Source organism: Phyllobates terribilis, unplaced genomic scaffold, assembly GCF_046119375.1.
Source record: "Phyllobates terribilis strain yellow unplaced genomic scaffold, ASM4611937v1 Scaffold_5__5_contigs__length_657084704, whole genome shotgun sequence".
In the NCBI taxonomy this organism is placed as follows: domain Eukaryota; kingdom Metazoa; phylum Chordata; class Amphibia; order Anura; family Dendrobatidae; genus Phyllobates; species Phyllobates terribilis.
In genome coordinates this window covers 112060575-112082289 of record NW_027362765.1, presented here as the reverse complement: position 1 = coordinate 112082289, position 21715 = coordinate 112060575, and positions in this window count along the sequence as shown.

Below are 21715 nucleotides of genomic sequence, written 5' to 3'. Positions count from 1 at the left end.
ACTGGTTATAGAAGTGGACTTTCAAATTGTTTACAAGAAGGAGACAAAGGATTCAACATGACACCTCCCGAGAGAATATCCTGGCAAATGAGGAGAATACCTGGGAGGAAACATTTAACCCATAGGACAACATAATAAGACTTATCTATACCATGGGCCTGAGACTACTGTGATTGCTCAATTGCCTCAGGGCGACACCCTATTGGGACCTTCCTTTATACTGAATATATATATATATGTTGTGCTGGAATAATAAACACATCTTTTCTGCGCCATTTCTCTTCAAGAGAAGTTCAGTATCTGACTCTGTCTGTCCGATATCAAAGCTTCACATATACACTTGAATAAGTTAATTTGCCAAGGGATAAGCAAAGAGTTGGGGTCCTTTGAACCTCACTTCCACAATTGGCGCAACCAACGTGGGGCACCACACGGGCACCACACCAGGGCAGACCGAATGAAGGTGTCCAGCTGTGGATCGTGGATGACTGGACAGGTCTGATCACCCCCCTTACACGGTAAGTCTAGTCTAATTACACTGTAATTCTAGACTTGCTTGTGTTTCCAGTCATTCATAGATTAGCAGAGGGCACGAGTTGGTCTGTTGTGGTAATCCTTAAGTGGGGGTAGGTGTGACCCTGCTGGTGTTATCAAAACCCACTCACATTCCAATCCACTGTAACCTTTGCTTATTCTAATTTGTTTGTGTTTGAGACTGTGACTTAGTGGATGGGCTGTTGTGTGTGACTTATGAACAGAGTACTCTCCTGGTTGTACTCTCACATTGCATCTCCATATACCTCCTGTTCTTGAAAAAAAAAAAAGAGAGAACGCAGGGGGGATGATGTGAGAAAGGGAAAAAGTTTTGCAGTTCTGTATCGCTCCCTAGACAACGTCCTGTTCTTGGTTGATAGAACGCACGAGGGTGGATACAGAAGCTAGACTGGCCAGCTAGTATCTGCCGTTATTGTTTATATAAGGAGATTATTCTGTTTCATTGAGTCATACTGACACTAGAATTCACTTTGTCTAGTCTGTCTTTCTGTTTGTACTTTGTTAACATTCTTCAGCCATGCAGAAATTCTTGAGACTGTTCACAAAGAAAGCTGAGGTGTCAAATAACAGCTATACCGCTCAGACCCTGGTGGCTGAGAGGGAAGGGGTTAAGCATATTGCTAGAGTTAAACAGTTAATGGACATTGTAGGAATGAATAAGAGGGGAAGACTTCAACCGAGGCTGTGGAAAATAGCCCTAAAGGGAAAAAAAAGGGTAGACTAGAGGATACAGATTTATTATCTGCAGCTATGGCCTGGGGTCGTATAGCAAATGACATAGCAAAAGAGGGATGGGAAGAGGAAGAGAGAATAGATGATAACGATGATGTATATTATATGTATGTTAAGCCCCATGTTTTTAATGTTGCTTTGAAAACTGTTGAGCCACCACCTTATAATGGCCTCAGGGGGTGGACATGTTCTAGGAGTGATGTGCAAACTTTAGACTCTCGGGACAATTGTTTACATTGTGGAGTTCATAGCTCACCCCCCCCCTGACTGACTTTGTAGCCACAGCTCCTTCTCCTCCTCTTGACTGTTCTCGGACAGACACACCACCCGGGTGCCCTCCCACCTCTGGAATGCATGAGTCAAAGGAAGTCCCACCCACAGGTACTTCCTATGGCAGCCATCTTACACCACCCAGAAGGCCTGATAGCAATGAGACGACAGATATTCCAAAGCCTAATGCCCAATTAGTTCCTCCAGTTTCTATATATCCAGTTGTGATTATGAAAGGACAATACTACACCCCACCTCAGCAATCTACCTCAGCATCTCCCCCACCTTCGACACCAATGTTCCCAGCTCTTACATCACCTGTCCCTCAGTCAGGTGAAGGGGCTCCATCTGTTGCCCCATCATATCAACATGTGGATAATGGCAGCTTTGTGTCGGGCCCCCCCAGAGGACTGGGATCCTATTTTTGAGAAAATGATTACCCAGGGACACACAGGGGCTGGGGTATTAATTTCTGTGGGTGTAGGGAACATGGTCACTCAGCGGGTGGATGCTATAGTGAATGCTACCAATAGCCACCTGCAGCACAGGGGTGGCCTGGCTAGAGATATTGTTATGGCAGGGGGAGACAGTATTCAAAGGGAAAGTGATAATATTGTACGACGACATGGTCCTTTCCAGCCAGGAATGGTCACGGTTACAGAATCAGGTGATTTACCCTGTAACACTATTATTCATGCAGTGGGGCCCATCTATGACCCTTCCTATCCAGATAATAGTGCACGGATCTTGCGCCAGACTGTACACGCAGCATTAGACACTGCAAACAAGACTGCTGGCATTAAGACTATAGCACTTCCTTTAATTAGCTCTGGTATCTTTGGATACCCAGTCAGAGCATGTGCAAGGGAGCTAGTACAGACAGTGATAGAAGAGGCCTCTAAGCCTTCTTGCCATCTAACCGAGATACGCCTAGTCAGTAAACAGACTGACACTGCAAGGGCAATGAAAGATGCTTGTCAAACAAATGTGACTCCCATCACACCAGTACCAATTAAAAATGATGTGGATGAAGAAGAGTTGCTGCCAGGCCTACCTAGACCACCATCTAATTTAACCCCTAAGCCTATCACGCCACCACCTGCTCTTGGCAAACCAGAACCTATCATGTATGTAAAATTCACACCGACTCAGGCCATGACACTCTGCAACCAATTGCCAGACCCAGAGAAACAACCCATGCCTTTCTACCATGCAGTTTTGGCTATTCAGAAGACATATTCAGCTACGTGGCAAGATTTGTCCTCTCTTGTGTCTGTTAAAGCAGGAGATGCATATTGGCCTGTAATAGAAAGATCTCTGGATGATGTCTGGTTAGTCTCTGATACTACATTGGAATCGGGACAGGATTTCTGCCAGCAACTTAAAACATGGGCTCAGGAGAAATTAAGCGACCAGTCGACCAATTTATCAGATATTACACAGGAGGAGAAAGAATCAGTGGAAAGGTGTGCAGCCAGAATGACTCAAATGTTCCAAGACATGGGCTTCAGTGAACAAATTAAAATTCAGCAGCGTATTTTAGTTTCTTCCTTTGTTCGTGGTCTTAGAGATGACCTTAAGAAACTAATCACTACAGCTAGGCCAGAAATTGAGACTCTAGATATGAAAACTGCAGTGCTCATAGCTAAAGGATTTCAAAAGATTACTCCAAAGCAGAAGAAAGCAGTCACTGCCATGTTAACTACAGATGAAGAAGATTATCCCATGATGCCCAATATCTCAGCAGACCCGTGCCAAGTTCCCTATGGCCAGCCACAGGGACAGCAATGCTCCCAGCACCAGACTCCAGTTGTTTATTACCCACCACAACAATCTTATCAAGGAAGGAAACAAAGATCTTTTACTGGCCCCTGATATAGATGTGGCAAGATTGGCCACATGAGGAATGTTTGTAGAATGCCCAGAAATCTTTGTAACCCACTCCCGAGATTAAGACAACCCACAGGACAAGATTACAGACAACATCAAGATGCAAGGAATCAGCCTCACTCCCAGCAATAGGAATTCGGCGGTCTCGTGTCAACAATGGTGTCTAAATCTGGCTTCACGTGTCGCAAGGTACCCTTACAGGTGAAGGACAAATGCTTGAATTTATGGTTGACACGGGCGCTGCCAGGACTGTTATACGCCAAGATGAGTTGCCATTTTCTAATATGACTACTAAAGACTTTATTACGTGCGTAGGGGTGGATGGGAAACCTACTAAAGCCCATTTGACTCAACCGGTACAGATTGGACCCTATGAAGAGGTGCTCGCCAGGTTGGTTGTCTCCACCACCTGCCCTGTTAATCTCCTTGGAGCTGACCTACTCGCCAGATTACGAGCAAATATCCAATACACTTCTACAGGTCTCCAGTTGATGCTACACAACCCGCGCACAGAGGATATTCTTCAAGATGAAGATATATGTGTGCTCCAAGCCGTGCCTCTGCTTCTTTTTGAACTAACAATGGGATATGGAATACCAGACCACATTGTCTCCCAAGTACCCAATCATCTCTGGTCAAAAGGACCATATTATATTGGGTGCCTCAGGGTACCCCCTGTTTCTGTACGACTGAAGGAAGGGGCACAATTACCCCGAGTGCCCCAATACTCTCTCAAGGCAATACATGAATCTTCTCTCAAAGAACAGATCATGGCCCTATTAAAGAATGGTGCTCTCATCAGATTCGTTTCTCCCTGCAACACACCCTTGTTTCCAGTAAAGAAGAAACCAGTGAAAGGTCAGCCAGATAAATTTAGACTTGTACAAGATCTCAGAGCCGTTAATGAGGCAACAGTGTTGGAATCTCCAGTGGTCCCAAACCCACACACTCTTCTTTCTGGAGTACCCCCAGATGCCACGCACTTTACCGTTATTGATCTTGCAAATGCTTTTTTCAGCGTACCGCTCCACGAAGACAGTCGTTTCTTGTTTGCCTTTACTTTTCAAGGATCCCAATTCACTTGGACAGTAATGCCACAGGCAGCTCAAAATTCTCCAAATCAGTTCACTCAGGCCTTGTCAGTATGTCTCTAACCATGGAAAGATTCACATCCAGACTCTACGATGCTACAGTATGTTGATGACCTTCTTCTCTGCGCCCCAACCTTCGAGGATTGTGAGAGTCTATCTCTTGATCTCCTTCTACATCTTGCTGCACTGAACTGTAAAGTCTCCAAGAACAAGGTTCAATGGTGCCACCAAAAGGTTGTCTTTTTAGGCCATTGTCTATCTCAGGGCCTCCGACATTTATCGGATGAAAGAAAACAAGCCATTGTGGATATACCTTTCCCTGAAGGGTATAAACAACTCCAAGCCTTCTTAGGCCTCGTCATCTACTGTAGACAATGGATCCCCGATGCTTCAAGACTCATGCAACCTCTCTATGATGCCCTAAGAGAAGGTAATCTTATCGCCTATGGTCATAACATACCCAGCCAGATGTATGACTCCTTTGAGAAGCTAAAAGAAGCCATCGTATCTGCCCCAGCCTTTGGCATACCCGTTTATACCAAGCCCTTCTACCTTTTTGTACACGAAGTCAAGGGACATGCCTCTGGAGTTCTCACCCAGAAACATGGAGGCAGCATGAGACCAGTTGCCTACTACTCAGTAAGGCTTGATCCTGTTGCCAGAGCCGCCCCTTCATGTCTCAGAGCTGTTCAGGCTGCACACTTGCTTCTTGACAAGACGGCTGATGTGATCCTCAGACATGAAACCCGTGTTATGGCTCCTCATGACCTCAAGGCTATCCTTGCTCAGACACAGCCAAGATTCCTATCTGCGCAAAGACATGTCCGTCTTGAGTGTTCCCTTTTGCTTCCTGAGAACATCACTCTCCACAGATGTACAGTACTCAACCCTGCCACTCTGCTGCCTCTTTCCAGGGGGGATGATGTGGACAATTCTCCTCCCATTAATCTCAGGCCCCATGATTTTGACTCAGACGGCCCGAATATAGAAGATCTCCTTGAGCATGATTGCATTGAACAGATGATGTCAGAAGCACAACATAATTTGAAGATCCAAGAAAAGCCCCTCCCTAATCCAGACCTTCAGATGTGGACGGATGGCTCTAGGTTTGCTGATAAAGCAGGAAGATTCCACACGGGCTACGTAGTAGTCACGATGGACCAGCCTGTCTCAGTAGGCCCATTGCCCCCGTCCATGTCAGCTCAGGAGGCGGAGCTAGTTGCACTCACAGAGGCTTGCAAGTCAGGGGAGAGCAAGAAGATCAATATCTATACAGATTCAAACTATGCTTTTGGTGTGACACATGATTTCTGTTATCTGTGGAAGAACAGAGGATTTCTTACAGCCACCGGGACACCCATCAAACATGCAGGTCTTGTAAAAAACCTTTTGGAGACATTGAAGTTGCCAGAAGAAGTAGCTGTAATCAAAGTCCGAGCACACAGACGCTTGGATACAAAAGAAGCCCTCGGTTATTATTATGCAGATGAAGCAGCCAAGGACACAGCCCTTCAGTGGTGCTCAGGGAAAGAGACAGCAGAAGTGGCACGGCAGGAACAACAAATCCCAGCCCAAACAATGGTTATGACAAGAAGTCAGAGACAAATCCAAGACCAGAATAAGAGTGAACATATAATACCACCATGGACCTTACTATACAAACATCAGGCAGAAGCTGGAGCAGAAGAAAAAGAAGAGTGGAAGAAGTTGGGAGCCAAGCAGGACAAGTATGGCCTATGGATGTTAGGTCCAAGAGTATGCCTTCCACGAACCCAATACCCAGCGGCAATCTCATGGGCTCATGGAGCCACACACCTGGGAAAAGATCAGATGTTCCAAAAGATAAACAAATTATACTTGGCACCTGGAATATAAGCACCCATTCTGCGATACACAAAGGCCTGCTTGATCTGTGGAACTTGCAATCCAGGAAAAACAGAGAAGACTCCACCAAAACATCTGGCAAAACCACTATACCCATTTCAGAGAATCTAAGTTGACCATATTCAGATGCCCAAAGTAGGGAAATATGAATATGTTCTGGTAATAGTGGATATGTTTTCAGGCTGGCCTGAGACCTACCCAGTCACTAACATGACAGCCCGCACCACAGCTAAGAAACTGATGACAGAGGTTGTGTGTAGGTTTGGGGTACCAGAAGTAGTAGAAAGTGACCAGGGACCAGCATTCACGGCCCAACTCTACAGGGATCTGTGAAGTATGGTAGTAACCAGCTTAGGCCTTCATTTTCCTTACAATCCCAAAAGTAGTGGGAAGGTTGAGAAACTAAATGGTACTTTAAAGTCCAAATTGTTGAAGATTAATCAGGAGACACAAATTCCAGACGTCCTTCCCATTGCCCTGTACTCAATCAGAAACACCCCGACAGGCCAACACAAACTGACTCCCTATGAGATTTTGTTTGGAGGAGCTCCAAGGTTGGGAGGGTATTTCCCCCAAGAGATGGTTGCACGTAGTGATACCCTTGTTAACTATGTAATACAATTGTCCAAAGAACTTGCAATAACAAATGCTGCAGTCTTGTCTTCTATCCCAGATCCTGACAGTGACGAGCATACTCACTCAATCAAACTTGGAGACTGGGTGGTCGTTAAGAAGCACGTCCGGAAGTCCTGCCTGGATCCCAGATACGAGGGCCCATTCCAAGTGATCTTGGTGACACCTACATCAGTCAAAGTCGAAGGGAAGGCCACTTGGATCCACGCTTCACATTGCAAGAAGACCCCAGCACCAGCACAGCCATGAGACTGTATATCTTTTTCTGCATTGTTTTTGTGAGCGCTCAGAATCCCGAGTCCCAGGTAGCAATTACTAAAACAGGAGGTGTACCTACCTTCTGGTATAATGGCACCAGCATTCAAGTGCCAACGTTTAGATTTGATTATTGAAGCATTGTTCCCTGTTATCATGAATATGCTCCACAAATAGATAGGGCCGCCCAATTGAGGAGAGGGCAACAAAATACAGTTATATGAAAAAGTTTGGACACCCCTATTAATCTTAAGCTTAATGTTTTATAAAAATTGGTGTTTTTGCAACAGCTATTTCAGTTTGATATATGTAATAACTGTTGGACACAGTAATGTTTCTGCCTTGAAATGAGGTTTATTATACTAACAGAAAATGTGCAATCTGCATTCAAACAAAATTTGACAGGTGCATAAGTATGGGCACCCTTATCATTTTCTTGTTTTAAATACTCCTACCTACTTTTTACTGACTTACTAAAGCACTTTTTTTGGTTTTGTAACCTCATTGAGCTTTGAACTTCATAGCCAGGTGTATGCAATCATGAGAAAAGCTACTTAAAGTGGCCACTTGCAAGTTGTTTTCCTGTTTGAATCTCCTCTGAAGAGTGGCATCGTGGGCTCCTCAAAACAACTGTCAAATGATCTGAAAACAAAGATTATTCAACATAGTTGTTCAGGGGAAGGATACAAAAAGCTGTCAGTTTCCACTGTGAGGAACATAGTAAGGAAATGGAAGAACACAGGGACAGTTCTTGTTAAGGCCAGAAGTGGCAGGCCAAGAAAAACATCAGAAAGGCAGAGAAGAAGAATGGTGAGATCAGTCAAGGACAATCCTCAGACCACCTCCAGAGAGCTGCAGCATCAACTTGCTGCAGATGGTGTCACTGGCATCAGTCAACTGTACAATGCACTTTGCACAAGGAGAAGCTGTATGGGAGAGTGATGCGAAAGAAGCCGTTTCTGCAAGCACACCACAAACAGAGTCGGCTGAGGTATGCAAAAGCACATTTGGAGAAGCCAATTTCCTTTTGGAAGAAGGTCCTGTGGACTGATGAAACCAAGATTGAGTTGTTTGGTCATACAAAAAGGCGTTATGCATGGCGGCAAAACAACACAGCATTCCAAGAAAAACACTTGCTACCCACAGTAAAATTTGGTGGAGGTTCCATCATGCTTTGGGGCTGCCGGCACCGGGAATCTTATTAAAGTTGAGGGACGCATGGATTCCACTCAGTATCAGCAGATTCTTGACAATAATGTTCAAGAATCAGTGATAAAGTTGAAGTTATGCAGGGGTTGGATCTTTCAGCAAGACAATGATCCAAAACACCGCTCCAAATCTACTCAGGCATTCATGCAGAGGAACAATTACAATGTTCTGGAATGGCCATCCAGGTCCCCAGACCTGAATATCATTGAACATCTGTGGGATCATTTGAAGAGGGCTATCCATGCTCGGCGACCATCAAACTTAACTGAACTGGAATTGTTTTGTAAAGAGGAATGGTCAAACATACCTTCATCCTAGATCCAGGAACTCATTAAAAGCTACAGGAAGCGACTAGAGGCTGTTATTTTTGCAAAAGGAGGATCTACTAAATATTAATGTCACTTTTCTGGTGAGGTGCCCATACTTATGCACCTGTCAAATTTTGTTTGAATGCAGATTGCACATTTTCTTTTTAGTACAATAAACCTCATTTCAAGGCAGAAACATTACTGTGTCCAACAGTTATTACATATATCAAACTGAAATAGCTGTTGCAAAAACAACAATTTTAATAAAACATTAAGCTTAAGATTAATAGGGGTGCCCAAACTTTTTCATATAACTGTATATGTGTAACAGAAGGGGGATGGGGAGAGAGTTGTAGTTCATGGAAAGCGGCTGGGTGGAACATAGGGGATGATTGGGGGTACAGACCTCAGGTAGCACTAAATAAGCAGGACACCAAACGAAGATCCCTCCTTATCAGAATGACCCTCACCAAACAGCAGACAACACGTAATTGTGGGAACATAGGAAGTTGTAACCCCCTAATTTTAAATATTGACTCTCCCCAACCTGGAGATGCAGGATTACAAGAAGGGGAGTGGGAATAAGTATCAAAGGAAATCTGGATCTCCATGTCTATATTGATGCTATAGGAGTGCCAAGGGGGGTACCAGATGAGTTTAAAGCCAGAGATCAAGTTAAAGCAGGATTTGAATCCTTCGTCATGACCCCTGGTAACTATCAACAAGAATGTAGACTGGATTAATTATCTGTGTTATAACCAGCAGAGATTTGTAAATGCTACTAAACATGCCCTACAGGGTTTGACAGATCAACTAGATCCTACATCAGTAATGGCGTACCAGAATAGAATGGCCCAAGATATTATTTTAGCAGAAACAGGGAGCGTATGTAAGATGTTCGGGACTCTTGTTGTACCTATATTCCAGATAATGTTGGCCCTACAGGCAAAGTAGCAATTGCTGTAAAGAAACTTACTAGTTTATCAGAAGAACTTAAAGAAAATTCAGGGATCAAGTATCCATGGGACCAGTATTTCTCATGGATGAGTGGCTGGCAGAAATGGTTAGTTCAGGTGGGGATGGCAATTCTTGTAATAATGATTATACTAGCAATGATGGCATGTTGTGTTGTTCCATGTATATGGAAACTAATACAAAAAACTGTGGATCCTATAATGGTAATGACTGATGAGGAAACTAATAACTGGACAGAAGAATCTTTGACAACAATCCAGATTAAACAGTCAGTCTTAAGTAATAAGTCTAACACTTGATTGTGGCACCTGTATATGTGGCACCCCAGGGGTCTGGTCTCCACAGTAATAGCAATGTTATGTCTGAGAGCAGGTGGGAGGTCTCTTGGTCAGGAATCCTATGCATGCCACACCTCCTGCCCAGTCCTGGGAGGGGAAGAACTTCCCCTATATAAAACTGGGGCTGAGGCAGGGTTAGAGAGAAGAAGAGTAGAGAGAAGAAGAGGAGCAGCTTAGGAAAGAAAGATCAGGAGCTCAGTGGGAGCAGTGCTAAAAGGAATCAGGGGCTGGCAGCTGAAGAGCTCGCCCTGATTGAAGAGTTACCACCGGACCCGGAGTCCGAGGCTGTGGGGATTAACCCTGACCCAGCAGCAGAAACCGACCGGCAGGGGATTTCAGGTCCTCTGGCCAAGAAACCCGAAGGCACGGTCACACGCGTGGGACCAGCACCGCCGTCGTGGAGCGGAAGCCACTAGAAGGCCCCGAGTCACCGGCCATATGGGTGAGCACCACACGGTACACTCAGGGACGTGGGCTACCTTTACCCGCCTCTAGCAAGGAAGCCAGAAGAGTACAATTAGTTGGGGAGGCCTACAACTCCGCCTGGCCAAGGGGGATCCCATCTGCTCAAGGACTGACCAGGCCCCGACCGCTAGCCAGTACTCCAGGAGGGTCTATCTTTGTCACCAGTAAAGACCCTGAACTACACCGCATCGTCTCTGAGTGGTTCCTGCTACCCCCATCATCCACGTCGGCTGCCCTGAGGCCATACCCCTCCCGTTGGGGGTTCTACCAGCTACGCTGCACAACCTTACCACCGGCCTCAGCGGTCTGCCCTGCAGCGGCAGCTCCATAGCTGCATTCAACGGGTGGCGTAGTCGTCCTACATCTACTGCTAATATACCGCCACTTAGTCTGACTCCCTGGGCACGGACCGGGTCATCGCCACGAGACTACTACCCCTCTCCGATCCGGCTCCGGGTAGGCTCCCGCGTGCGCAACGCTGCGCGACTCAGGCCCAGGGGCGCGTCAACTTTTGGCGTAGTCGGCAGGATCCCGTGCCCGCAACCACCGGGTACTGCGTGCCTGAAAAAAGAGACTTTTAAACTTACCTGTGGTGAAGATTCCCGCCATCCGGTGCCATCTTCAGCCTTCTTCCCGCCATCGGTGAAGATTCCCGCCATCCGGCGCCATTTTCAGCCTTCTTCCCGCCTTCCGTGGAGTTTTCCCGCCGTTGGACGCCATCTTGAAGACGCCGCGTGGGAAGAAGAGGGGCGTGGACTCCAAAAGCGCGCGAGAACTGAAGCCCCGCCTCACGTCCAGACGTCGCGTAAGGTCCTGGAAGGAGCCCAGCAGACGTTGACGTCACAGGAGCGCGACGGAAGGTCCTCAACCCTGACGATCCACTGCGGAGCCGCGACCTACGGAAGAGGATCATCGCAAGGTAGGCCACGGTCCACTAGGGGGGAGGAAGATGTCGGATACGGAGGAGAGCTTCACTGCCTCAACCCCCGCCAGCGCCAGCGCTGCTGCAGTCATGCCTTTTACCATGCCCTATATCCCGGGAGCAGCCTGGCTACCCCAATACTCAGGGGAGTCACATACCCTGAATGACTTTAGAGAAAAGCTGGATAGCCTCTTCCAGGTGTACCCCCTCACAGAAGAGCAAAAAGTGAGCATCCTGGTGGCCCAACTAACCGGGGCAGCCCAAAGGGAGGTAAAGTCCTGGCCACCTGGGAGGAGGACTGTCGCGGGGATACTAACCCGGCTGAGGGACACCTTTGATACCCGCACCTCAGCCGAGATTAAGCTTAAATTCTATGGGTGCAAGCAGCGAGCACATGAGAGTATAAGGGACTATGCACTAAACCTACAAGAGGCCCTGAGAGCCATTAAGCAGACCGACCCCGACAGCGTGGGAAACGAGGACAGGCTGTTGACCGAACAATTTATAGAGGGACTATATTGCAATGTCCACCGAACCCAGTTGCGGGCCATAGCCTTACAGGATTCTCATCTGGACTTTGCACAGTTCAAGGACAGAGCCATCCGGGTGCTCCGAGAACCAGCACCGGGTGGCGTTGTGACCCACAGGCGCCCAGCTATCACTTACCACCAGGAGGTGGCGCCCTTGTCGGCAGGGCCTGTGGGGGCTGATGCGCAGGCTTTGAACAATGACCCGGCTCCAGACCTGCACCATCAGGTCCAAGAGCTAGCTAAAAGCGTTGCTGCGCTAACCCGAACTGTGCAGTCTTTACAGGTTTCCACTCCAGGGAAGATCCAGCTGGCATCCGGACCGGAGGACATCCCGTGGCGTCGACCAAGGAGGACCCCACCGGCCAGAGGAAGACCCAGCGACCGATACAACGAGGACGGACAACCCATCTGCCACCACTGCAATCAACCCGGACATATGGCAAGGTACTGTCCTTTAAACTGGCACAACCTGGGGTAGAGGGCCAACCCCCAGGAAAAAGATCACCAGGCCCATCGAACTGGCGCGACAAATATGTGGGAGGACGTCCAGTCTTGCCTGTGGTACTGGATGGCATTCCTATGAGTGCCCTACTGGACACCGGGTCACAGGTCACCACCATCCCGTACGTGCTCTTCAAGCAGTACTGGAATGACTCGGATATAACCCGCTACCCTGACGACGACTTGAGTATCATTGCCAGCAATGGTCAACCCGTGCCGCAGATCGGATTTAAAGAGATGACCATTAAAATCGGTAGAGTCGAACTGGCAGCACAGGGACTGATCATTGTGGACATTGACAAGCGCGAGAGTCACCCAAAGATAACTCTAGGAACTAATGTGATTGAAAATTGTCTTGCAGAGGTGATTTTTATTTTACAGCAGGTTGCCAAGAATGCCAGCTCCGGCCAGCAGCGAGTGCTCCAGAAAGAGATCCGGGCACTGATGCGACGGCAACAAGTGGAACTCTCCGGCAGTGAGATTGGTAGCGTAAGAATGTGTGACCCTTTCCCTATTGCCATACCCCCGAAAAGTGAAATGATGATTTGGTGCCGGGCAGCTATTGGTCTGAGAGGTAGAGATTACCAGGCCATGGTAGAGCCAGTCTACTCAGACAGTAGGCCCACCATTTTGACAGCCCGGGGGGTAGTTGATGTACGCCATGGGAGGGTACCCGTTCGCATAATAAATATTGGGAAAAGGGAAGTATACCTGCCCCGGTATGCTACGCTAGCCAAATTAAATGCTATCAACCAAAATTCTATACAGTCTGTGGAACCCTTGCCTCCATCTCATCCGGAGGAAGGTAACGGCTCTGAGAAAATAATGGAGGATTGGTGTCAGCAACTACATTTGGGTACTGACTCCACTCCCTCCCACCAGAAACAGGGAGTCTACCGGGTGGTTCAAGAGTACGAGAGAGTGTTTAGTAAACACCCGTTAGACTTCGGGCGAGTCAAGGGGGTAGAACACCACATCCCCACGGGAGACCATCCTCCCATAAAAGAGAGGTATCGGCCCGTACCCCCTGCACACTACCAACACGCCAAGGGGATGCTTAGAGACATGAAGGAGGCTGGGGTAATCAGGGATAGCTGTAGCCCCTGGGCAGCTCCACTAGTCTTGGTCAAAAAGAAAGACAACACCATGAGAATGTGTGTAGATTACCGGAAAATTAACCGTATCACACACAAGGATGCGTACCCCTTACCAAGAATAGAGGAGTCTTTGGCTGCTTTAAAATCTGCTAACTTCTTCTCCACCTTGGATCTCACTAGCGGGTACTGGCAGGTTCCTGTAGCAGAGGCGGATCGGGAGAAGACCGCATTCACCACCCCGATGGGACTTAGCGAGTTTACCTGCATGCCGTTTGGACTCTGCAACGCACCAGGAACCTTCCAGCGATTGATGGAGTGCTGTCTGGGACACCGGAACTTTGAGACGGTCCTGTTATACCTGGACGATGTCATCGTCTACTCCAAGACCTACGAGGACCACCTGAAGCACCTGGCGGAAGTGTTTGAAGCTCTGGCAAGTTACGGCCTAAAGGTGAAACCTTCCAAGTGTCACCTCCTGAAGCCAAAGGTGCAGTACCTGGGACACGTGGTGAGTGCTGACGGAGTGGCTCCCGACCCTGATAAGATCACCGCAATTAAGGAATGGCCAAGCCCCTCCAGCGTAAAGGAAGTGAGGCAGTTCCTCGGGTTGGTAGGCTACTACCGAAGGTTCATTCCCGGTTTCACCAAAAAGGCAGCTCCTATGCAGGACCTCCTGATAGGCCAGTCCAGGAAGGCCAAGAACCAGAAGCCGCCCTTCAGATGGGAGAAGTTGGAAGAAGAGTCCTTCCGCCAGCTGAAGATGGTCCTCACGGGGGATGAAATCCTGGCGTACCCTGATTACAGCCAGCCCTTTATCCTCTACACCGACGCCAGTAACATCGGGCTAGGAGCCGTACTATCCCAGATCCAGCAGGGGAAAGAATGGGTAATTGCTTACGCCAGCCGAAAACTGCGACCCACCGAAAGAAACCCTGAGAATTACAGCTCATTTAAGCTAGAGTTCCTGGCAGTGGTGTGGGCAGTCACCGAACGCTTTAAGCACTACCTCGCTTCTTCCCGGTTCACCGTGTACACGGATAACAACCCGTTGACACACCTGGACACTGCAAGACTCGGTGCCCTAGAGCAGAGATGGATGGCCCGCTTGTCCAACTATGAGTTTACAATCAAATACCGGGCAGGACGCTCCAATACCAACGCAGACGCCCTGTCCAGGATGCCAAACCTACCGGACGTAGGGGAAGATTCAGAGGAACTGGAAGAAGTTGAGCTCCCCGCGTTCCACCGTCATGGGACTATCCAGTATTCCCACCGTGTAAGAAGTAAGCAAACCGCTACGTTGAACCCCTTACCTCACTACAACTGGGTGGAGACGCAAGACAGTGACCCTGCCGTCCGTCTGGTAAAGGAGATGCTGACTCGGCCAGATGCCTGCCTTGACCCAGACGCTCCGGAGGAAGCCAAGCAATTGTGGGCTGAGAAGAGTCGACTGTTCCTTTACAAGGGAAAGTTGTGCCGCAGAATGGTTAACTCCCGGACGCATGAACTAATCTGGCAAGTAGTGGTGCCAAGAAGAGACGCAGCTATGGTGATGGAGGCATACCACGACGGAGCTGGGCATTTCGGATGGAAGAAGCTGGAGTTCCTGCTGCGCGGGCGGTTCCATTGGGTAGGCATGAGAGGAACCATCGAGAGGTGGTGCAGAGACTGTGGCCCATGCAACTTAAGAAGGAGGGACCGTGCCAGCCAGAAGACTCCCCTGCGGTCCATCATCACCCGACAGCCGTTAGAACTGGTAGCCTTGGATCATGTAAAACTGACCCCAAGCAGAAGTGGCTACGTCTACGCGTTAACCATCGTGGATCACTACTCCCGGTTCTTGGTTGTCGTCCCCGTCAAGGACTTAACGGCTCACACAGCAGCTAGACCCTTCCAGCAGCACTTCTGCCGTCCGCATGGATACCCGGAGCAGGTGCTGACGGACCAGGGGCCTGCCTTTGAAGCGGAGGTCTTCCAGGAGTTCTGCACCCTGTATGGATGCCGGAAGATAAGAACAACACCCTATCACCCGCAAACTAATGGACTTTGTGAGAAAATGAACCAGGTGGTGATAGATCTCCTGAAAACATTGCCCCTGGAGGAACGCAGTCTGTGGCCTGAGAAGCTGCCCGACCTGGTGGACCTATACAACCACATCCCTGTAGGTTCCACCAACTGTACCCCGGCTTACCTAATGAGGGCAAGACCTGGTAAGCTTCCTGTTGATCTGGAGATGGGAGTCCTGACACCCGAGGACACTTCACCAGAAGCCAACTGGGACACAGAGAGGCAGCAGCAATACCGAAAAGTACAGGAGAGCGTGGAGCGTAGTCTCTGTCAAGCTAGGGAAAGACAAGAGAAAACCTACAACCAGTATGCTCCCGCTGTTCCCCTGGTGCCCGGAGAGCAGGTCTTGAAGAGGAAAAGACGGCTCCACAAGTTGGACGACCAATGGGAGAAGGACCCGTACACCGTACTGCCCTCAAGCCACGACAACCCAAAGATCTGTACAATCAGTAAAGACGGAGGGGAAACCACAGCCATTGTATCCCGGGATCACCTAAAGAAGTGTCCCGAACAGCTACGGAACCCTGAAGAGGAACAAGAGGACCCTCGACCCGTAGAGGAAAGGGAAGATATGGTTAGTACTGTGCTCGGAGACTTCCCTCGGTCTTGGACTCAAGTCAATGGTGCTGTTGTGGTACCCGTCCTCACGTTCCTCCAACCAGCATCCCAAGTGCCTACGGAGACACAGGTAGAACTGGAAGAACAGCCGGTCCAGGAGGCAGAAGGCCCCACAAAAGCAGACCAGGAAAATCAACCCTCTGCTTATAGTGAGCCTGCCATACCCCTAGTGAGCCAAAGAGTCCGTAGACGGCTGCCCAGTTTACCCTTGACAGCTCCTATACCCTGTAGCTCAGGACCAATCAACCAGCTCCGTAGGTCCACTAGGGTCACTAAAGGCCAGCTGCCCATACGGTGGAGGATCTAAATGTTCAAGCTATTTTATTAATGTTTACCTGTTTATTGTTGCTTGTGTATAATTATGTGTTTCTAGTTATTTATAGGAGTCTTTGGTGGATTTACCGGGAATCCTTTGTACATATGTTGGAGCGTAACCCAGGAATGGACTAAAGACTATTAAGGACTCGGGGCAGGACAGACCCCTACCTGGTTACGTCTCCCTGTGTTGGTGAAATGGACATTCTTGTTTTCCTCAAAAGTTACACCCGGTTGCGGACACGCCGTGACCACCTTATGTGTTATCTCTATCAGAATGTTATTGTTTGCACCTTGTTATGTTTACAAAAGTATGTTTAGTCCCGGAGTACTAACTTTCACTAGGGGGGAATGTGGCACCCCAGGGGTCTGGTCTCCACAGTAATAGCAATGTTATGTCTGAGAGCAGGTGGGAGGTCTCTTGGTCAGGAATCCTATGCATGCCACACCTCCTGCCCAGTCCTGGGAGGGGAAGAACTTCCCCTATATAAAACTGGGGCTGAGGCAGGGTTAGAGAGAAGAAGAGTAGAGAGAAGAAGAGGAGCAGCTTAGGAAAGAAAGATCAGGAGCTCAGTGGGAGCAGTGCTAAAAGGAATCAGGGGCTGGCAGCTGAAGAGCTCGCCCTGATTGAAGAGTTACCACCGGACCCGGAGTCCGAGGCTGTGGGGATTAACCCTGACCCAGCAGCAGAAACCGACCGGCAGGGGATTTCAGGTCCTCTGGCCAAGAAACCCGAAGGCACGGTCACACGCGTGGGACCAGCACCGCCGTCGTGGAGCGGAAGCCACTAGAAGGCCCCGAGTCACCGGCCATACGGGTGAGCACCACACGGTACACTCAGGGACGTGGGCTACCTTTACCCGCCTCTAGCAAGGAAGCCAGAAGAGTACAATTAGTTGGGGAGGCCTACAACTCCGCCTGGCCAAGGGGGATCCCATCTGCTCAAGTACTGACCAGGCCCCGACCGCTAGCCAGTACTCCGGGAGGGTCTATCTTTGTCACCAGTAAAGACCCTGAACTACACCGCATCGTCTCTGAGTGGTTCCTGCTACCCCCATCATCCACGTCGGCTGCCCTGAGGCCATACCCCTCCCGTTGGGGGTTCTACCAGCTACGCTGCACAACCTTACCACCGGCCTCAGTGGTCTGCCCTGCAGCGGCAGCTCCATAGCTGCATTCAACGGGTGGCGTAGTCGTCCTACATCTACTGCTAATATACCGCCACTTAGTCTGACTCCCTGGGCACGGACCGGGTCATCGCCACGAGACTACTACCCCTATCCGATCCGGCTCCGGGTAGGCTCCCGCGTGCGCAACGCTGCGCGACTCAGGCCCAGGGGCGCGTCATATAGTTCCCTTGTTTGTGGTGGTTTGTGCGTGTTCGTGTCCATCCGGCAGTGTAGTGGACAGGCTTGTCTGGGGAATCCGGCTTCGGCTGGCTCCTCCTACTAGGGGAGGAGAAGTACGTGGGCAGGTCTGTGTGTTTGCACTTCGGCTGGAGCGTTCACCCACTGCCAAAGGAGAAGGGAGCTGTGAAAGCAGTATTCATTTACTTATATCTAGAATTTATATTATTAAATGTAACCTCTATATTCTTTTGTGTGAAATTTTTGCTATGTATTTCTACAAGTGCTAAGCAGAGAGGGGATCTGATGTAGGGTTTCAAAAATGTTTTTAGAGGGGACTGTTAAAGATAAGATTCTAAAATCTACTAAAAAACATTATATGAAACTCTGATGTATACTAAATATCTATACTTATATTTTGTTATATGTTATGAATCTTGTTTTGCATATATCTGTTATATTGGATATCATTTAGTCATATATACCTTCACTTTAATATGTTATGAAAACCTTGATATACAGTATAGGCCAAAAGTTTGGACACACCTTCTCATTTAAATATTTTTTGGTATTTTCATGACTATGAAAATTGTACATTCACACTGAAGGCATCAAAACTATGAATTAACACATGTGGAATTATATACTTAACAAAAAAGTGTGAAACAACTGAAAATATGTCTTCTATTCTAGGTTCTTCAATGTAGCCACCTTTTGCTTTGATGACTGCTTTGCACACTCTTGGCATTCTCTTGATGAGCTTCAAGAGGTAGTCACCGGAAATGATTTTCACTTGACAGGTGTGCCCTGTCAAGTTTAATAAGTGGGATTTCTTGCCTTATAAATGGGGTTGGGACCATCAGGTGTGTGGTGCAGAAGTCAGGTGGATGCACAGCTGATAGTCCTACTGAATAGACTGTTAGAATTTGTATTATGGCAAGAAAAAAGCAGCTAAGTAAAGAAAAACAAGTGACCATCAGTACTTTAAGAAATGAAGGTCAGTCAGTGCGAAAAATTGGGAAAACTTTGAAAGTGTCCCTAAGTGCAGTTGCAAAAACCATAAAGTGCTACAAAGAAACTGGCTCACATGAGGACCGACCCAGGAAAGGAAGACCAAGAGTCATCTCTGCTTCTGAGGATAAGTTTATCTGAGTCACCAGCCTCAGAAATTGCAGGTTAACAGCAGCTCAGATTAGAGACCAGGTCAATGCCACACAGAGTTCTAGCAGCAGACACATCTCTACAACAACTGTTAAGAGGAGACTTTGTGCAGCAGGCCTTCATGGTAAAATAGCTGCTAGGAAACCACTGCTGAGGACAGGCAACAAGCAGAAGAGACTTGTTTGGGCTAAAGAATGCAAGGAATGGACATTAGACCAGTAGAAATCTGTGCTTTGGTCTGATGAGTCCAAATTTGAGATCTTTGGTTCCAACCACCGTGTCTTTGTGCGACGCAGAAAAGGTGAACGGATGGACTTTACATGCCTGGTTCCCACCATGAAGCATGGAAGAGGAGGTGTGATGGTGTGGGGGTGCTGTTCTGGTGACACTGTTGGGGATTTATTCAACATTGAAGGCATACTGAACCAGCATGGCTACCACAGCATCTTGCAGCGGCATGCTATTCCATCCGGTTTGCGTTTAGTTGGATCATCATTTATTTTTAAACAGGACAATGACCCCAAAAACACCTCCAGGCTGTGTAAGGGCTATTTGACCAAGAAGGAGAGTGATGGGGTGCTACGCCAGATGACCTGGCCTCCACAGTCACCAGACCTGAACCCAATCGAGATGGTTTGGGGTGAGCTGGACTGCAGAGTGAAGGCAAAAGGGCCAACAAGTGATAAGCATCTCTGGGAACTCCTTCAAGATTGTTGGAAGACCATTTCCGGTGACTATCTCTTGAAGCTCATCAAGAGAATGCCAAGAGTGTGCAAAGCAGTCATCAAAGCAAAAGGTGGCTACTTTGAAGAACCTAGAATATAAGACATATTTTCAGTTGTTTCACACTTTTTTGTTAAGTATATAATTCCACATGTGTTAATTCATAGCTTTGATGCCTTCAGTGTGAATGTACAATTTTCATAGTCATGAAAATAAAGAAAAATCTTTAAATGAGAAGGTGTGTCCAAACTTTTGGTCTGTACTGTATATATATATATATATATATATATATATATATATATATATATCCTGAAAGAACTAGTTGGAACTGGTTATAGAAGTGGACTTTCAAATTGTTTACAAGAAGGAGACAAAGGATTCAATATGACACCTCCCAAGAGAATACCCTGGCGAATGAGGAGAATACCTGCGAGGAAGCATTTAACCCATAGGACAACATAATAAGACTTATCTATACCATGGGCCAGAGACTACTGTGATTGCTCAATTGCCTCAGGGCGACACCCTATTGGGACCTTCCTTTATACTGAATATATATATATATATGTTGTGCTGGAATAATAAACACATCTTTTCTGCGCCATTTCTCTTCAAGAGAAGTTCAGTATCTGACTCTGTCTGTCCGATATCAAAGCTTCACGTATACACTTGAATACGTTAATTTGGCAAGGGATAAGCAAAGAGTTGGGGTCCTTTGAACCTCACTTCCGCATGTGGCCTCCCCAACCCTGGTATGTGTGGCCTCCCCAATCCTCCAATCCTGGTATGTGTGGCCTCCCCAATCCCCATCAATCCTAGTATGTGTGGCCTTCCAGTCCCCCAATCCTGGTATGTGTAGCCTTCCCAATTCCCCAATCCTGGTATGTGTAGCCTCCCCAATCCCCCCCAATCCTGGTATGTGTGGCCCCCACAATCCCCCCCAATCCTGGTATGTGTGGCCTCCCCAATCCCCCCCAATCCTAGTATGTGTGACCTCCCCAATCCTGGTATGTGTGGCCTCCAGAATACCCCACCAATCCAGGTATTTGTGGCATCCCCAATACCCCCCCAATCCTGGTATGTGTGGCCTACCCAATACCCCCCCAATCCTGGTATGTGTGGCCTCCCCAATGCCCCCACAATCCTGGTGTGTGTGGCCTCTCCAATCCCCCCCAATCCTGGTATGTGAGGCCTCCCCAATCCCCCCCAAACCTGGTATGTGTGGCCTCTCCAATCCCCCCCCAATCCTGGTATGTGTGGCCTCCCCAATCCCCCCAATCCTGGTATGTGTGGCCTCCACATTCCCCCCCCAATCCTGATATCTGTGGCCTCCCCAATCCCCCCAAATCCTGGTATGTGTGGCCTCCCCAATCCACCCCAATCCTGGTATGTGTGGCCTCCCCAATCCTCCCAATCCTGGTATGTGTGGCCTCCCTAATCCCCCCCCAATCCTGGTATGTGTGGCCTCCCCAATGTCCCCCCAATCCTGGTATGTGTGGCCTTCCCAATCCCCCCCCCCAGTCCTGGTATGTGTGGCCTCCCCAATCCCCCCCAATCCTGGTATGTGTGGCCTCCCCAATACCCCCCCAATCCTGGTAGGTGTGGCCTCCCCAATACCCCCCAAATCCTGGTTTGTGTGGCCTCCCCAATAGCCCCCAATCCTGGTATGTGTGGCCTCCCCAACCCAATACCCCCACAATCCTGGTGTGTGTGGCCTCTCCAATCCCCCCCCAATCCTGGTATGTGAGGCCTGCCCAATCCCCCCCAAACCTGGTATGTGTGGCCTGTCCAATCCCCCCCCAATCCTGGTATGTGTGGCCTCCCCAATCC